The sequence below is a fragment of the Camelus dromedarius genome, chromosome 16 (assembly GCF_036321535.1).
Source record: "Camelus dromedarius isolate mCamDro1 chromosome 16, mCamDro1.pat, whole genome shotgun sequence".
NCBI classification, from domain to species: Eukaryota; Metazoa; Chordata; class Mammalia; order Artiodactyla; family Camelidae; genus Camelus; species Camelus dromedarius.
Window position 1 is genome coordinate 43,011,052 of NC_087451.1, and position 17,049 is coordinate 43,028,100.

General features: G+C 52.6%; 4 non-coding genes across 4 annotated transcripts; 1 reads left to right on the plus strand and 3 right to left on the minus strand.

Annotated features, from left to right (window-relative positions):
* The first annotated feature begins 1,724 nt into the window (after positions 1-1,724).
* On the plus strand, positions 1,725-1,915 carry LOC116158035 (U2 spliceosomal RNA). The gene has a single exon (XR_004142263.2). It is a non-coding gene; the product is annotated as a U2 spliceosomal RNA (small nuclear RNA).
* A 3,451-nt stretch (positions 1,916-5,366) lies between these two features.
* LOC116158032 (U2 spliceosomal RNA) lies at positions 5,367-5,557 on the minus strand. The gene has a single exon (XR_010384696.1). It is a non-coding gene; the product is annotated as a U2 spliceosomal RNA (small nuclear RNA).
* Positions 5,558-11,315: 5,758 nt separating this feature from the next.
* On the minus strand, positions 11,316-11,506 carry LOC116158034 (U2 spliceosomal RNA). Its single transcript, XR_004142261.1, has one exon. It is a non-coding gene; the product is annotated as a U2 spliceosomal RNA (small nuclear RNA).
* Positions 11,507-16,050: 4,544 nt separating this feature from the next.
* Positions 16,051-16,241, minus strand: LOC116158033 (U2 spliceosomal RNA). Its single transcript, XR_004142260.1, has one exon. It is a non-coding gene; the product is annotated as a U2 spliceosomal RNA (small nuclear RNA).
* Between the last annotated feature and the right edge of the window lie 808 nt (positions 16,242-17,049).

Sequence of the window (17,049 nt, forward strand, 5' to 3'; positions counted from 1 at the left end):
AAATTACCTTATAAGTCCTTTCTAAAGTTGACTCAGAATCTGAAAGACAGTTTTAAATCGATCACCCTGACCATTTTTATAAAGAGGACTTTGAATGGAACCTTAAGCAAATGGAGTCAACACCTTAAGCAAAGCCAAAAGACAGATATCCAACAGGAGAACATAGTCACCGCCTACATTACAGACGAAGGGCCAGCCCCCTTCATGTGGAGATGGCAGATACAGGCCCTTAGGACCAAGGCCAACCAAAAACCCTGTAAGAAAAGGGCCGCCGTCTCCGCCCGAATGAGAGAGTTCGTTCACAGAGAGAACAGAAACGCGGCTCTGAAGCACAGGAGAGGACGCTCAGAGGACTAGAAAACTGCAAATCCACCCTACGCTGCGGTACCGTTTTCACTTCTGGGATCAGCCCCTCGTCCCCCTGCCCCTACCATTACACAAAAAAAGCATTCCCAACTTTGATGCCACGCGGGGCTGCTGGCGAGGCTGCGGAAAGAGGCGCTGCCCGAGAACACCTGCCCTACTCTTCCAGTCACCGCCCCTGATCTCTCGAAATTCCAGGCTTCTTGCACTGAGGGTGACCGAGACCGCGACGGCCGCGCACCACCGTGAGAGCGCAGTGGCACCCGGCGGGCCTCCGCAGAGCGCGGTGCCGGGGAACCCGGGGCGAATCGCAGGCCCTTGGGGCACGTCGATTCGAGCGAACTCCGCGGGCGTAAATCGCGCTGAGGAAACGGAGATGCCAAGTTTTTGATTTGCGACGGGCGATGCTCCATTCCAGGGACTATATTCCAGGACATCCTTTCTCAGTACATTCTCCACATTCTCCTCCTCCTCCTCCTCCTCATTGGGGGGGGGGGGGGGGCGGAGCGGGGCGGGGGAGGTAATTAAGTTTACTCATTTGTTTTAGTTTTAGAGGAGGTGCTGGGGATTGAACCCAGGACCTTGTGTATGCTAAGCATGCGCTCTACCGCTTGAACTATATCCTCCCCCCAGGACACCCCTTCTCAGGACGAAACCACCCGGGGACTCGAACCGTCGGGCAGTAACGGGCAGAAGAACACGGACGCAAGCAGAGCAGAGAGGTCCTGGGCAAGGAGAGGCGAAGGGGTGTGGTGGTGGCTGAAGAGCCGTCCTAATCGTGACGTGTCGGGCACTGGCTGAGCGTGTAGGAGGCACGCTCCTTGAACGGTTGTTGAATGTGCAATACGTGCGGGGGAAAGAACGGTGGGCAAAATCAAGTTCTTGATTTCTGGGGTTCCAACGGTGAGAGCTGCTACCGTGTCAGCGCTTCCTTCGCAGTCCGGGGCGGCCGCCCCTCCTCTCCGGTCTTCGGCTGCAAGTGCTTCCAGGGCGGGGAGGCGGGCTCCGGATGGGGTCCTGGCTCCCGATGGGGTCCTGGCTCCCGGCTCCCGGCTCCCGGCTCCCGGCTCCCGGAGGCGGTCCGGAGGGTGGAGTCAGGCGGCTGTAGCCGCAACTCCTCGGAAGGCAGAAGGCGGGGCATGCAGATTAGACAGTGGCTGTTGGGCGCGGGAACGACGGAACAATAAGGGATATAGGGTTTCTCGTTAAAAATGTAGAGAACAAAACCAAAATCTGCTCAAGAGTCTAGTGGCAGCGGTGTGGACGACGCAAAAGGAATGAGACAGTGTGGGTTAGAATGCTCGCCGTGACTTAAATGTGGGTGCAGGGGGGACGGTAGCGGCGAGGGCCAACCGACCGGTATCGCTTCTCGGCCTTTTGGCTAAGATCAAGTGTAGTATCTGTTCTTATCAGTTTAATATCTGATACGTCCTCTATCCGAGGACAATATATTAAATGGATTTTTGGAGCAGGGAGTTGGAATAGGAGCTTGCTCCGTCCACTCCACGCATCGACCTGGTATTGCAGTACTTCCAGGAACGGTGCACCCCTCCGGGGGAACAATTCTCGTCTGAATGATAGTTTGAGCTTCTTGCTACTTGCTTTCTCACGGTCTTAACGGTCTTAAGCGGTTGTTTCGTGCTTCTCAGGAGGGAATGGTGGCAGAAAAGAGTGAAGTTCGTACAGAGTGTACAGCCTGTCAGACCTTTTTTTTTTTTTTCTCCCCCAGCCGGCTGCAGTAAGTAGCCTGACTTCGGTGATAGTCCTCGGGTCCCTGCAATGACCGAGTGTGAGTCGAGAAAGGGGATAACTCCTTAGGGAGAAGTGCCTGCTATCTTCTTTCCCCCACTGGCCTTGGTGTGTGGTGTCTGTTTTAGAGGGTGTTTGGTTTTTTGTTTTTCCCGCTGCTGTATTCTCTTCCCGTGCCTCTCTGACTTAAGCTTCGGGGGTTCATAGCGGGAACGTGATTTGTTCCTTTAACAGAAGGAACAAAGCCTTCTCTTCTGTTAGTTGAGGAAGGGAGGCTCCTCACGGAGAACCGCGGAAGTGACACGGCACCCTCCCTACGTGGGGGGGGGGGGGAGGGGGGAGAAGAGAGATCCACGGAATCTCCTAGCTAGCCTGGCCACGACCTTCCACTCAGTCTGGGCGCGGAGGATGTGGTTCGCCACGCAGGTCCGCACAGGGCTTGCGCTCGGGAACAATGTGTAAAAAACTAAGCAGGAGCTGTGGACAGCAGGCTTTCTGGACACAAACAGTGGGATGCCCCCCCTCCCCCCACCCACCCCCCGTCTCGGAGGGAGGGTGTGTCTTTTTGCAGTAGTTCTGCAGGGAACGTGAAACCTGCTGCTCTGAAATCATCGTATCCCTGTGTGTAGTATAGAATGGAGGTTTTCTTGGGCTGTTTTCAGACTGCAGAAGAGAATGGAAAATTTCCTGCGTGTCATTCTGGTCTGGGTTAAATATGTGGCTTCCCTATTGTTACTCTGCTGGTGCCAGTTGGCCCTAGGGTCTTCTGATCCAGGAGAGAAGTCACTTGTCTTTCTCCCTCATGTTATTTCCCTTTTAATCAGCTTAATTAACAGGATTAATGTAATGTTTTTATTTGCATCTGTAATACCAATTGAGTAGAAGTCTAGACTACAGAGAAGTCGTCCCCCAATTTTTTTTTAAACAGGCTGTTCCTCGGGTTAGTCGTATTTTTTAAATCCACCTTCTAACTTGGTCTCTCCATAGGTACCAATAAATCAGCTATTTTATAATGAGAGCTCTCGGGATCTACCAGTTTAGAAGTTTCTCCAATTTAAAAGATCCTTCATCTAACCATTGAGAAATACTATCTTAATACTCAAACCAGTAAGACACGAGGCATCCCCACACGAGAGTGCAAAGGATGTTAGCCTCCACAAAGTCCAGAAAGTTTATTGCCCAAAATAGTCTAAGAAAGTAAAGGCCAAGGTGTTAAATATACAGATAGACACAGGACTTAAAAGTAATGGAAATGTCTCCTAGAAGGGCTTTTGTTCCCTTAAGGTCAGAATTCTGAAGCCATCAAGCTGGCTTTCTCTAGCCACAGATGTGAAAAGTTAATTTTGTAATATCAAAAGAACCCGAATTTGGCCATTTTTTAGGGCAAGGTTTCACTTAATTCCCAATTAAGTGTTTGCTTGTAAATGTAAATTATGTACATGCATAATAAAATCTTCCCAGTGTCTCAACTGGGGTAACCTCAGTGTCTTTCAGCAAAATCGTTCTAGTGTTTTTCAACTAGGGTAACCCAGGTACCTCCTCTTGAAACTAAGTTGAAAGAAAAACTTCTCACAGTTTATTCACCACTAAATAAACTTAGGACCAACAGTCAGTAACAGGAGATCCATGACCGAGGAGAGACTCACCCAAATTTATCGGGACTCTTCTTCAAGGAGGAAGGCAGGCAAAGGGGGCCTATGCTGGCTCTAAGGCTTCAGATCCTTCTTGAGTTCAGGCAAAGGAGAGGTCTGCTCTGGGCCTCTTCAAGGTCGCCAAAACTGTAAAGAAAGATACACAACCTAAAAGTTGCAAGTTAAGTTTTATTCTGGGATCTTATTTAGGAGTGTAATCCAGGAGACAAACCCTGAAGAACTGCTGCAAGGAGGTAAGAGAAGAGCCAAGATAGGTTTTTGCTGGAAAACAAAGCGAAAAAAACCCCCCACATTTAGTCAAACATCAACAGATTACTGCTAATCACAAAGAAGAGACATCTCAGGTTAATGATTATAGTGCTTTTGTATGGGAAGATGCAAGGATCAGGTTTCACTGAAATTATTCCCGAGATATGCATTGAACTACCTAGGGGTCAGTATCCGAAGCACAGAAAACATTTGTTTTTCTCCATCCTGAAAGTGGGCCCTGCACCCTCAGTGGGCCAATGCAGTGGCCAATGGTTTGATTCTTGACAGAGAACTGGGATGGCAGGCAACATTATTTGTTTACTAGTATGGCAGGCAAAATTCTATATCCACAACAGTCAGTGGGTCAGAAGCACGGGTAACAACCTGAACTTCTGATTGGCGTATGAAGGGGGCAATAATCTGAGATGCCTTCAGAACCTGTAACTTGCAGGATCTGATGCTTATTCCAGGTAGATACTTGTCAGAATTGAGTTGAAATGGGAGGACAGCTAATCATTATCGGCTGAAAATGGGAGAATAACTTTAGCGGTGGTTGAAAGACCACCACTTGTCAGCAAATGAACTACTGCAAAAAGACACACCCTCCCTCCGAGACGGGGGGTGGGTGGGGGGAGGGGGGGCATCCCACTGTTTGTGTCCAGAAAGCCTGCTGTCCACAGCTCCTGCTTAGTTTTTTACACATTGTTCCCGAGCGCAAGCCCTGTGCGGACCTGCGTGGCGAACCACATCCTCCGCGCCCAGACTGAGTGGAAGGTCGTGGCCAGGCTAGCTAGGAGATTCCGTGGATCTCTCTTCTCCCCCCTCCCCCCCCCCCCACGTAGGGAGGGTGCCGTGTCACTTCCGCGGTTCTCCGTGAGGAGCCTCCCTTCCTCAACTAACAGAAGAGAAGGCTTTGTTCCTTCTGTTAAAGGAACAAATCACGTTCCCGCTATGAACCCCCGAAGCTTAAGTCAGAGAGGCACGGGAAGAGAATACAGCAGCGGGAAAAACAAAAAACCAAACACCCTCTAAAACAGACACCACACACCAAGGCCAGTGGGGGAAAGAAGATAGCAGGCACTTCTCCCTAAGGAGTTATCCCCTTTCTCGACTCACACTCGGTCATTGCAGGGACCCGAGGACTATCACCGAAGTCAGGCTACTTACTGCAGCCGGCTGGGGGAGAAAAAAAAAAAAAAGGTCTGACAGGCTGTACACTCTGTACGAACTTCACTCTTTTCTGCCACCATTCCCTCCTGAGAAGCACGAAACAACCGCTTAAGACCGTTAAGACCGTGAGAAAGCAAGTAGCAAGAAGCTCAAACTATCATTCAGACGAGAATTGTTCCCCCGGAGGGGTGCACCGTTCCTGGAAGTACTGCAATACCAGGTCGATGCGTGGAGTGGACGGAGCAAGCTCCTATTCCAACTCCCTGCTCCAAAAATCCATTTAATATATTGTCCTCGGATAGAGGACGTATCAGATATTAAACTGATAAGAACAGATACTACACTTGATCTTAGCCAAAAGGCCGAGAAGCGATACCGGTCGGTTGGCCCTCGCCGCTACCGTCCCCCCTGCACCCACATTTAAGTCACGGCGAGCATTCTAACCCACACTGTCTCATTCCTTTTGCGTCGTCCACACCGCTGCCACTAGACTCTTGAGCAGATTTTGGTTTTGTTCTCTACATTTTTAACGAGAAACCCTATATCCCTTATTGTTCCGTCGTTCCCGCGCCCAACAGCCACTGTCTAATCTGCATGCCCCGCCTTCTGCCTTCCGAGGAGTTGCGGCTACAGCCGCCTGACTCCACCCTCCGGACCGCCTCCGGGAGCCGGGAGCCGGGAGCCGGGAGCCGGGAGCCAGGACCCCATCGGGAGCCAGGACCCCATCCGGAGCCCGCCTCCCCGCCCTGGAAGCACTTGCAGCCGAAGACCGGAGAGGAGGGGCGGCCGCCCCGGACTGCGAAGGAAGCGCTGACACGGTAGCAGCTCTCACCGTTGGAACCCCAGAAATCAAGAACTTGATTTTGCCCACCGTTCTTTCCCCCGCACGTATTGCACATTCAACAACCGTTCAAGGAGCGTGCCTCCTACACGCTCAGCCAGTGCCCGACACGTCACGATTAGGACGGCTCTTCAGCCACCACCACACCCCTTCGCCTCTCCTTGCCCAGGACCTCTCTGCTCTGCTTGCGTCCGTGTTCTTCTGCCCGTTACTGCCCGACGGTTCGAGTCCCCGGGTGGTTTCGTCCTGAGAAGGGGTGTCCTGGGGGGAGGATATAGTTCAAGCGGTAGAGCGCATGCTTAGCATACACAAGGTCCTGGGTTCAATCCCCAGCACCTCCTCTAAAACTAAAACAAATGAGTAAACTTAATTACCTCCCCCGCCCCGCTCCGCCCCCCCCCCCCCCCAATGAGGAGGAGGAGGAGGAGGAGAATGTGGAGAATGTACTGAGAAAGGATGTCCTGGAATATAGTCCCTGGAATGGAGCATCGCCCGTCGCAAATCAAAAACTTGGCATCTCCGTTTCCTCAGCGCGATTTACGCCCGCGGAGTTCGCTCGAATCGACGTGCCCCAAGGGCCTGCGATTCGCCCCGGGTTCCCCGGCACCGCGCTCTGCGGAGGCCCGCCGGGTGCCACTGCGCTCTCACGGTGGTGCGCGGCCGTCGCGGTCTCGGTCACCCTCAGTGCAAGAAGCCTGGAATTTCGAGAGATCAGGGGCGGTGACTGGAAGAGTAGGGCAGGTGTTCTCGGGCAGCGCCTCTTTCCGCAGCCTCGCCAGCAGCCCCGCGTGGCATCAAAGTTGGGAATGCTTTTTTTGTGTAATGGTAGGGGCAGGGGGACGAGGGGCTGATCCCAGAAGTGAAAACGGTACCGCAGCGTAGGGTGGATTTGCAGTTTTCTAGTCCTCTGAGCGTCCTCTCCTGTGCTTCAGAGCCGCGTTTCTGTTCTCTCTGTGAACGAACTCTCTCATTCGGGCGGAGACGGCGGCCCTTTTCTTACAGGGTTTTTGGTTGGCCTTGGTCCTAAGGGCCTGTATCTGCCATCTCCACATGAAGGGGGCTGGCCCTTCGTCTGTAATGTAGGCGGTGACTATGTTCTCCTGTTGGATATCTGTCTTTTGGCTTTGCTTAAGGTGTTGACTCCATTTGCTTAAGGTTCCATTCAAAGTCCTCTTTATAAAAATGGTCAGGGTGATCGATTTAAAACTGTCTTTCAGATTCTGAGTCAACTTTAGAAAGGACTTATAAGGTAATTTCCTAAATCTTCCTCAAGGTCTTCTTTTTCTTCTTCTCAACATCCATCTGAACCTTTGAGTCGTGTGGTGCTTACTCTGGAGCACAGAGTACATGCGTGAATGTTTCCTTCGCAAATTCGAGAAGCCACCTTTACTCCTCACCAGCGTCACATGCACATTTCTGGGTCATAATCCTGAAGTTTTCTTTGAGAAGAAGCAGAACACACTGACCTAACCACCTTTGATTCTGACGCCAGGGACTCACCCACGCATGCAGACGATGGTTGGTGCACCTATCAGACGGAGCCCAGCACTGAGAGGTCACAGTGATCAGACTGCTGCCCCCTAGGCGACCTCGGTCAAGTGGGGGGTCACCTATAGGGATGAGCCTTCTCCTGAGAACGGATGCGGGTTCCGGAAGTGACGGGCACTACACAGTGGACAGACTCTCTGCCCGACCAGGAGACCGGGTGAAAAAGCTCCTGCCTTTACCCTGGGGAAATGTGTTTGCCCGGGAGGACACAGCTGCCAGCGTCCCAGCTGGGGTCCGGGGTCCGATCGCAGCAGACTCTCGGCCTCCTGACTTCACTACCTGTTCCAGCTTAACCAATGGTCATCGATCACCTGTGACTCAAGCCGCCAGGGCCTGTGCTTAGTCCCGGGAGTAGAGATGGAACAGACACGCTCCTGTCCCCGGGGAGCGTCCAGCCAGGGCCAAGTCACCAGGACACCAGGTTTGATGAGGATGAACACATGGGCGTGCCTCCCACAGGCGGTGACTCCCTTGAGGCGCCAGGCCTCTCCCACTTGGCTCTGGGTCCCCGCCGAGAGCGGGCGGTACATACCCAATACATGAGAAGGTGGGACGGAACACGAAGGCGGCTAAACCAGGAGGGCCTTCCTGACCTTCGGGAGGGCTTATAGGACAAGTCAGGACTTGGGGGAGAGGGGAAGCATGTTGATACAAGCGGGGAACCTGGGCCTTGGAGCCTGAGGCAAGAGCATGGACAAAAATACAGAGGGGTAAGCAAGGGGGGGATCTGGGGGAATGGAGGGGACTGGTCTGCACACCGCTGACCTGCCCAGCCACTGGAGGGCCTCAAAACTGCTCCAGGGAACACTTGCTTCTGGTGGGCTCTTTCCCACTATAATCGTCCCCCAACCCTCAAGTCCATCCCCTCACAGGCTCATCCATATCTCAGACTCGGCCAGCTTGTTCAGCTTCTCTCGGAGAACCCGCAACCCACCCCCCAACCCCCCACCCCACCCCTACCTCAGCTCTGGCCGGAGCCCTCCTTAGATCAGACCGAGGCAGTTCGGCCCAGGAAACCTTTGTGTGCAGAAGCCGAGACTCTGTTGGTGGGCCGACAGACTCTGACCCGATGGGCGTTTGTGGACTGTCCACCGTGGAAGGCAGGCTCACAGAAGGTCCCGAGACCCTCTGTTCGGCGCCCGTCGAAGGAGGCTTTCCACCCACATCTCCTAGAGGGGAAAGCAGCTTGCAGGGTGTGGTGGAGAGTCTGACCCTGTTTTGAGGCTGGGCTGTTGACAGCTTTTAAGCCTCGCCACTCCTTCTTCCTCACGCCTTGCTATGTCTGAGCCAGCTGATGGGAAAAGCCTCACCCTGGCCCCTCTGCTCACCGCCAACCTGGCCTCCTTCCCTCCCTCTCAGGCCATTTTCAAACTTGCTGGGGGAGCCACCCTGCCGTCGCTGGAAAGCCTCATTTCGTGAGTTATAAAGCTTTTCACACCCCCTTGGTGCAGGTGGGTCTGTGTGTGTTGGGGGGGGGGTGTCATCAGTCCCGACTCGCAAAACAAACCTGGGGTGGGTGGGGAGGGCCACACAACGTGGAAGCTATGGGACTTGCCCTCAACATATTCCAGTGTGGGTCCGTGGGCCTCCCCACTAGACTGGGTGGCCGTATGTCTGTGACACAACTGGGAATTCAGTAGTTCCTTGTCCATCCACTCTTCACTGAGTGTCTACTGTGTGCTAAACGCAAAGCCAGCCTGGGACTGTCCGACACCGATTCATGACTGGATTGGCAGGAGCACAGCAAACACTTTCACTGTCACGGAAAAGTCAGTATGGCAGAACAAGGGGGCCTGCGGCCGGCGTTTTCACTGGACGCTCTAAGCAGTGCTGCTGGGCGCCACAGGTGCAGCAGAAACACTTGGAGAGTTGAGAAGTACGCCGAGCCTCCGGCCCCACCCGAGAGATTCTGGGGCCGTTGCTGCCCAGTGGTGCTGGGACACCTGGACGATTTCAACCAGCCTCGCCCCCGGCCCGTCCCCAACCACCCCCCATCCCCCCCGCCGCCAAGGTACATAGATAGATAGATAGATAGATAGATAGATAGATAGATAGATAGATAGATAGATAGATAGATAGGTAAGTAGAACAAATTTTCCTTCCCTATCAGAGAAGACCCTTGCAGGTATGATCTCAGTTACCTGTAATTCCTTCTGGAAGGCAGGGGTCCTGGCAGAGCCGGTTTGAGGGCTACCTGAAGGAATCCGATTTCAATCACCTAAAATTGGAGGCGGTGCTCAACTTAACGACATGGGCATCCTACTTGGGTATTTCTACCAGAAACTGATCTTCATTAAATTTTCCGCCGGCAGGGTCAACCTCAGGGGCAGAGGTCGAGTCAGTAAAGCAGGCATGTCAAGAAAACACTTAACAAATGGGCTGTCACTTCACACTGGCCAGAATGGCCATCATTAAAAAGTCTACAAATAAATGCCTGAGAGGGTGTGGAGAAGAAGGAACCCTCCTACACTGTCGGTGGGAATGTAAATCGATGTAGCTCCTATGGAGAACAGTAAGGAGGTTCCTTTAAAAGCTAAAAATAGACTTACCACATGATCCAGCAATTCCGCTCCTCTGCCTATCCGGGGAAAACTCTAATTCGAAAAGATACATGCACCCCAATATTCATAGCAGCACTATTTGCAATAGCCAAGACACAGAAGCAGCCTAAATGTCCATCAACAGATGAATGGATAAAGAAGATGTGGGGTGTGTGTGTGTGTGTGTGTGTGTGTGTGTGTGTGTGTGTGTATACACAATACACATACACAACGGAATATCACTCAGCTTTAAAATAGTGAGATAATGTCATTTGCAGCAGCATAGATGGACCTAGAGATTATCATATTAAGTGAAGTAAGTCAGACAAAGACAAATATCATATATCACTTACATGTGGAATCTAAAAAAAAAAAAGTACTTACCAGACACACACTCCTGTACCTAAAATAACAACAAGGGCCTCCTGTATAGCATCTATATAACACAGGGAACTATAGTCAATATCTTGTAAAATAACCTATAATGGAAAAGAATCAATGTATGTAATGTATATAATACAGAATCACTTTGCTGTACACCTGAAACTAACACAACATTGTAAGTCAACTATACACTTCAATCCAAAAAAAAAAAAAAAAAAAAAAAAAAAAAAAGAGGCAGCAAATACTGCAGCTTTGACAGGTCACTGAGTTTCAGGAGGTTCGGGAGGAGGAGGTTGGGAGGCTGAGAGATAAACGAGGATGGAGCAAGAAGAGACTGGTCCTGGTGGCTTCGCACATTAGCGTCAGCAGACATGTGACTGTGAGCAGGTAGAGCGCCCGTGGAGAAAAAGCTCGTCTTTTGTGCTCACCTCCAGCACTTCAAGCCCTGAGCTCTGCTCCTGCCGTGGCACTGCCGCAAACCTCCCGCCTCGCACGCGGGGCTCTGAAACTCCGCCTGGGCCCGGCTCAGAGCAGTGCTTTCTCCCGCCGCTGAACACGAAAAGACACCCAAGCACGTCAAAGCTATCAAACTACGTGGATACCGCCGTTTCTACTGGGAGACTCGGAAGGCGGCTAAGAAACTGCTCATAAGCCGACCTTAAGACAAGAGTCCACGTCGTGAGGTACCTCCGACAGACAGCTTGTTGCTGCAGCCGGCTCGCTACTACGACAAAAACCAAAGGTGAAAGCTCGAAAAACTACCAGAAGAGTTCCTACGGCAAGTCTGCTTTTGGCATTACCGTTATCATGTCCCCGAGACGGGGATGCACCGCTCCTGGAAGTACTGCAATACCAGGTCGATGCGTGGAGTGGACGGAGCAAGCTCCTATTCCAACTCCCTGCTCCAAAAATCCATTTAATATATTGTCCTCGCATAGAGGACGTATCAGATATTAAACTGATAAGAACAGATACTACACTTGATCTTAGCCAAAAGGCCGAGAAGCGATACCTAGCGAGTTGCCCTCGCCGCCACCGTCCTCCCTGCATCTCCATGCAACTCACGGTGAGCACCCTAACCCTCGGCCGACATTCCTGGCTCACTATCCTGTGTAACTCCAGACCTGTGAAGCTCCAGTTGTCTCCCGCACTCCTGGTCAATTTTCACATCCCTTTTTTGCTCCTGGGACCCCCCAACCTTCCCCAGAGGAAGACTCGCTATTTGCATGCCCCGCCCTCCCCCGCCCCAGGGGCGTGTCCACACCGCCGTCCGGCCCCGCGCACGCTGCACCCCACCAACTCCTGGCGGAAGGCAGTGGGTTGCCGTTGGGCGGCGGGAGCCGGTTGGTGGAAGGAGTTGCGGGCCGAGAGCCGCCCGCGGGCTCCCGAAGTGAGTCCCGAAGCGAGTCGCGGAGACGTAGCTGTGCATCCGGGAGAGCAGTGTCCGCCGTGGACCGCCTGGCAAGGCCCGGCCCTTGGGCAGGAACCGTCGTGACTGTGCACCTGTCTCCGCTCCGCCCTCCTCCCCAAGCTCCTTAACTGAGACTCCGGGATCGCCACGAGGGTGGACAGTCTTTCCTCGGTTCTCCGCAAAGCCTGTAGTGTGAGCTGTAGGGACTGGGACACTAGCACAGTCGGCCCTTGCCCTAATGTCTCATCAGTTCTGTCCAGTCTGTGGGAAACGAGGGAAAGGAACCCTGAAGGCTCGACAGTCACGTGCCAGGCACTGCGCTGCATTCTTTGTTTGATAGGTTTGAACCCACTTGGATCCTGGAGACCCTAGAGCGGTTTGACGCTGTTACCATCCTCATTTCACAGACGTGATCGCCAAGCCCAGAGAGGTGGAGACACTTGTCCAGAGTCACACAGCTAGTAGGCTGTTGACCTGCAGGACTGATCACCCTGCCTCAAGACAAAGCCGTGGTCTGGAGCAGAGGCCCCGCTAACTGATGGGATTCCACAGGAGGGAAACCGTGAGAACAGGAAGTCGACCTTGGAGGGGAGAAGGGCTGCTGGTGGCACACACACAGGTTTGCTGGCGCCAGGCCTGTAGCACGACGGCTCCCGTAAGGGCAGGTGGCATCTGGGGTCAGGTTCCTGCCTCACCCTGCCTTGGCTCTTGACTCCCGGACTCTCTGCCCGCCTGGCTTTTCTCTTTTACGTGTTCTCCCGGAACCCTACCCACCCTCCCGACAGATTAGCTCTGAGGCCCTCTGTGGACATGCCCAGCAGGAGTCAGCCCTCCACTAGCAAACACTGGGGAGAAACAGCGTTTTGGCCAGATAGTTCTCTGAACCTTCATCTCCTCGCGGGAACCCCGGCCCTAAGAAAACCTAACGGGGCCTGTTTTGAGCAACTTCCCTCCCCACCCTCACCGGAGGCGCCCCTCGGTGCCCCAACCTGGTCTGGAGTTTCTAGGTAGCTGCGGCAGACCCGACATGTTTATATAGGTGCTTTGCTTTGGCTGTAACCCTGCCTCCCCCACTCTCCGACTCTCCGACCCTACCCTGCCCCCACCTCAGCTACTGGGAAGATTCCCGCTTGGACTGCGTTTTCCACCACTTAGATCAGTGCCCGGCACCGATATACTTGTGAAATGCAGGAGTCGGGGTCGATGGAGAAGGATTAAAGAAGATGACATGGGGAGGTGGTTCTGGCTTATACATGACTTGGTGTGACCTTTGTGCTATCTTGAACAGCCTGTCTTGAGGCCTAGCAAAAGTACATCGTTGCTTTCCTCTAACCACGGAAGACAAGGGTGCATTGTCCAGAACTAAAGAATGTCGGTTTTGAAGAGAGAGACAGAGACCTCCCTTCCCGAGATGTCAATGCTAGGACTTCTGCGACGATGAGGCTCCCGTCCCAGGCGCCAAGGCCAGACTGGCTCCCTGTGCCCATGCTGATCTGTCTTTTTTGGAAACCTCAAAGGAATGTATCCCTGTCATGGTTTATGCTCTTTGCTGGGACAAGACAGAAAACTGTGCGGAACACCACCGTGCTTCTCTGGAGCAGCTCATCAGAGCTTGAGGGGCTGCCTCCCCCTCCCAGACTGTAGATCTCAGTTTGGCTCTAACAAAACTCTCCTCTGTTCTTCTTATAGATTAGCTTATTGATTGTTTCCATCCGCAGTATCAACCAGCTCGCCCAGCCCCAGGGTGTGGGTGGATATGATGACCGCCCTTCAGGCGTCCCCAGTACAAGACCTCTCTGCTTGGTTGCATGTTCCTCAGTGGTCACTTTATGGTTTCCCAGCTATTTGGGAATCGCTGCCAAACTCACAGGTTATGAATTATACCTCGGTGCCATTTAAATATGCATTTCTTTCTTTATAGGTAGGTGGCACATCTTTTTGTATGTGAAAAACCGTAATTTATTATCTTTCCCGTGGACTGTGTGATCTTTGTCCATGTTTTACTGAGTGGTTTGGTTTCTTCTGATCACATTCTCAGATTTCATTATAGAATACTGAGATAAACCCTGCCTGTGATACATCTGCAAATATTTTCCCCCAGTTTCATTCACCTTTTTTGACCTGTGCAGACATGTATTTTGTATAGGCAAAGTGATCAGTGCTTTGCAAACAGTTGACTTTTGGAGTCTGGGTCATAACATGGAGTTGGGTCATCCTGGAAGTCGCTGAGACCCAGTGAAGAGTGCAGGAGGTTGATGGGGGTGGGGGGTGCTTAATGCTTTGAAAAAGTCGAGGAAGGGAGGAAGCAAGGATGGGCTTGGCCAGTTAGAGGGAGGTTCTGAACAAAGATGGCGGCTAGAGGAGCCCCGAATCCCCCCATGCCCCAACCCTAGAAAGGGCCAGGCCTAGTGCCTCTCTGAGTTCAGGACTGAGGGCCCATTCTGGACACCTTTGCTGCCACAGTGGCCCTCTGCTCATGTGCCCATCGTGCCAGACCCGGGGGGACCAGCTATACGTGCTGGTGGAGTCATCGTGTACGTTGCGTGTCCACTGCCTCTCCTCCTCCTGCTCAGGCTCCGTCCCGACATGTCAAGTCCATCATAGGATGGCTGCTGCCGCCGCCCCCTTCTCCAACTGTCCCCTGGACATTCCTTTTGGGATCCCCTCTGACCTCTCATCCCCTAGATGCTGAAGCGCCCTTCCTGAATGCCTGTCCTTCCTTGGCTTCAGGCACTCTAAGGTGTTGTGGGTTTTGTTTTGTTTTGTTTTGTTTTGTTTTGTTTTGTTTTGTTTTTTCCTCCCAACCCCCATGCTGGATCCTTAGGGACAGATAGGTTTCGGATTTCAGAATTTTTCAGATTTTAGAAATACGGACTGTTTCTATGAAACACTCTAGTTACAATCAAGCACGTTAATATCTCTGCATCAAATGACGTGAATGTTCTCAACAAGCAGGATACAAAGAAACTAATGCCTTGCAACAACTGAGGGTGTATTTTGCTGAACCGTGAGTGTGGTCAATTCCTGAACTGACCGGAAGGGATTTTAGGAATTTCAGATTAGGAAAGTCATGTGCACATGCGCACTCATAATGAATTATTGCTCTGTTTTCTCCAAGGGAGACTATCAACTTTCTCTGAGCAGGGCCTGTCTTTTTTTATACCTGTGCACCTGTCACTGGGTCTTAGCACACGGTAGCCACTCCATACATTATTTCTTGAATGAATAAACCCTAATTCATACCATTCCCTGGAATCTGATCTCGTGTGTGTCTAGGGGTGGGGGTGGGGGTGGGGCGGATGCCATGGGAGGAGAGGTGTATGCCTCCACTCTCTTTTCGAGTCGAAAACTTCTACAAGCACCCTCTTTTCCTTTCCACCCTCTACCCCGAGGAAATCCCTAGATTGAAAAGTTCAAATAGGATGATCACCCACTGTGTATGAATCATGTTTTAAATTTTTCTATACGTTGAATGCTTGACATCTTGCGGGCCTGCTGGCCTGGAAGAGACTGCCCCTCCCAGGACTAGCTAATTCCTAGAGATGCAACCGACTTGCCTTGGGAGCCTGCTGTCATGGGCAAACCAACCTTGTAGCACGCGTATCTGCAACTGCCCCCTCTATGTACGCTCACACTCCAGCTAGTCAGTCCCCTGAGCTTTGCTATCTGACAGCTAGAGAACAGCCCCATGTAATATAGCCCAAGGCCCACGGAATCCTATGGAACCCTATTCCAATTGTCCAATCCTAACAATCCTAACCTTGCTCAAACCTTCTTACCCTGCCTTTGTCCCCCTCCCCCAGGCCATGCCTTCTCTTCTCCTGCCTCCCAGCCAAGAAGGCCGAGTCCCCATGGGGCTTACCCCCGGGGGACTATCGTGGCCCTGACCGGGAGCTGCCAGCTAGGGTCGTTCTTCCGCGAAGCGACCCGCCGAGCTGCGAAAAAACTGTGTCTGCGAGCCTGCACGCCTTCACAGAAAAAGCTGGCGAGGAAAACGAGCACGCCGAAAAAAACCCCACAACAGCCGTTAGCTGGAAAAAAAAAAAAAGCAGCCAAGAACAGCCGAGAACAACTAAGCTGTCGGTTGGATAAGCCAGTAGCCAGGTCGCAGTCTGCCATTATGTCACTCAGTTATTTCCCCGGGTGGGGTGCACCGTTCCTGGAAGTACTGCAATACCAGGTCGATGCGTGGAGTGGACGGAGCAAGCTCCTATTCCAACTCCCTGCTCCAAAAATCCATTTAATATATTGTCCTCGGATAGAGGACGTATCAGATATTAAACTGATAAGAACAGATACTACACTTGATCTTAGCCAAAAGGCCGAGAAGCGATACCTAGCGAGTTGCCCTCGCCCCTACCGTCCTCCCTGCATCCATGTTCAACTCACGGTGATGCCTCTCCTGCTCACTCGAGGCCTCAATTCCTGTGCCTCCTTGACTGTACTGTGGGTATCACTGCACTAGAGCCTTCTGCAGCTTTTTTATTCCCTAAATTGTAATAGAGAAATTGTGTATATTTTGCGGCTTCGTCCTTCTCGGGCTGAAGCGCCATCTCTAATTTGCATGGTCCGCCCTTTCCCGCCCGAGGAGGCGTGGCTACGAGGGCCGACTTCCCCCCTCGGGACCGCCCCTGGGCGCCCAGAGCTGAAGCGGCTGGGCTTGAGGGGGTGCTCCTCTTTGATACAAACGGAGAGAAAAGACAGGCAGAACTGGAGAGGAGGATACAGGGCGGCCAAGGGGCCTGTGGAAGGACCTGCTGCCCGAGAGGTTTCCCGAAGACAAGGTCCCAAGACATACTCGCTAGAAGCGCCCAGACTGCAATGTGTTAAGTAGGCCTCCGCCGGCGGAAAGACGAGCTCCGTGTGGTCGGAAGAGGGGCTCAGCCTGAGTCCGGGGAGCGGGACGTCTGGAGCGGGGCTTCCCGGAGCCGGCAGGGTAACCTCTTTGCGAGGCGGCAGGCGGATGGGCAGGGCCAGACAGGGCAGCTGGAGGGATTCTCTCCAAGCCCGGCACCTGCGTCTTTCGGTGCTTCTACCAATGGACCATATCCTGGGCTTCGTACAGAAAGCTCCCTCTGCCTGAGACTTCGTGTGCCTACACCTTCTCCTTACCTAGCCACTTCTTATGCAGATCCTCTGGGC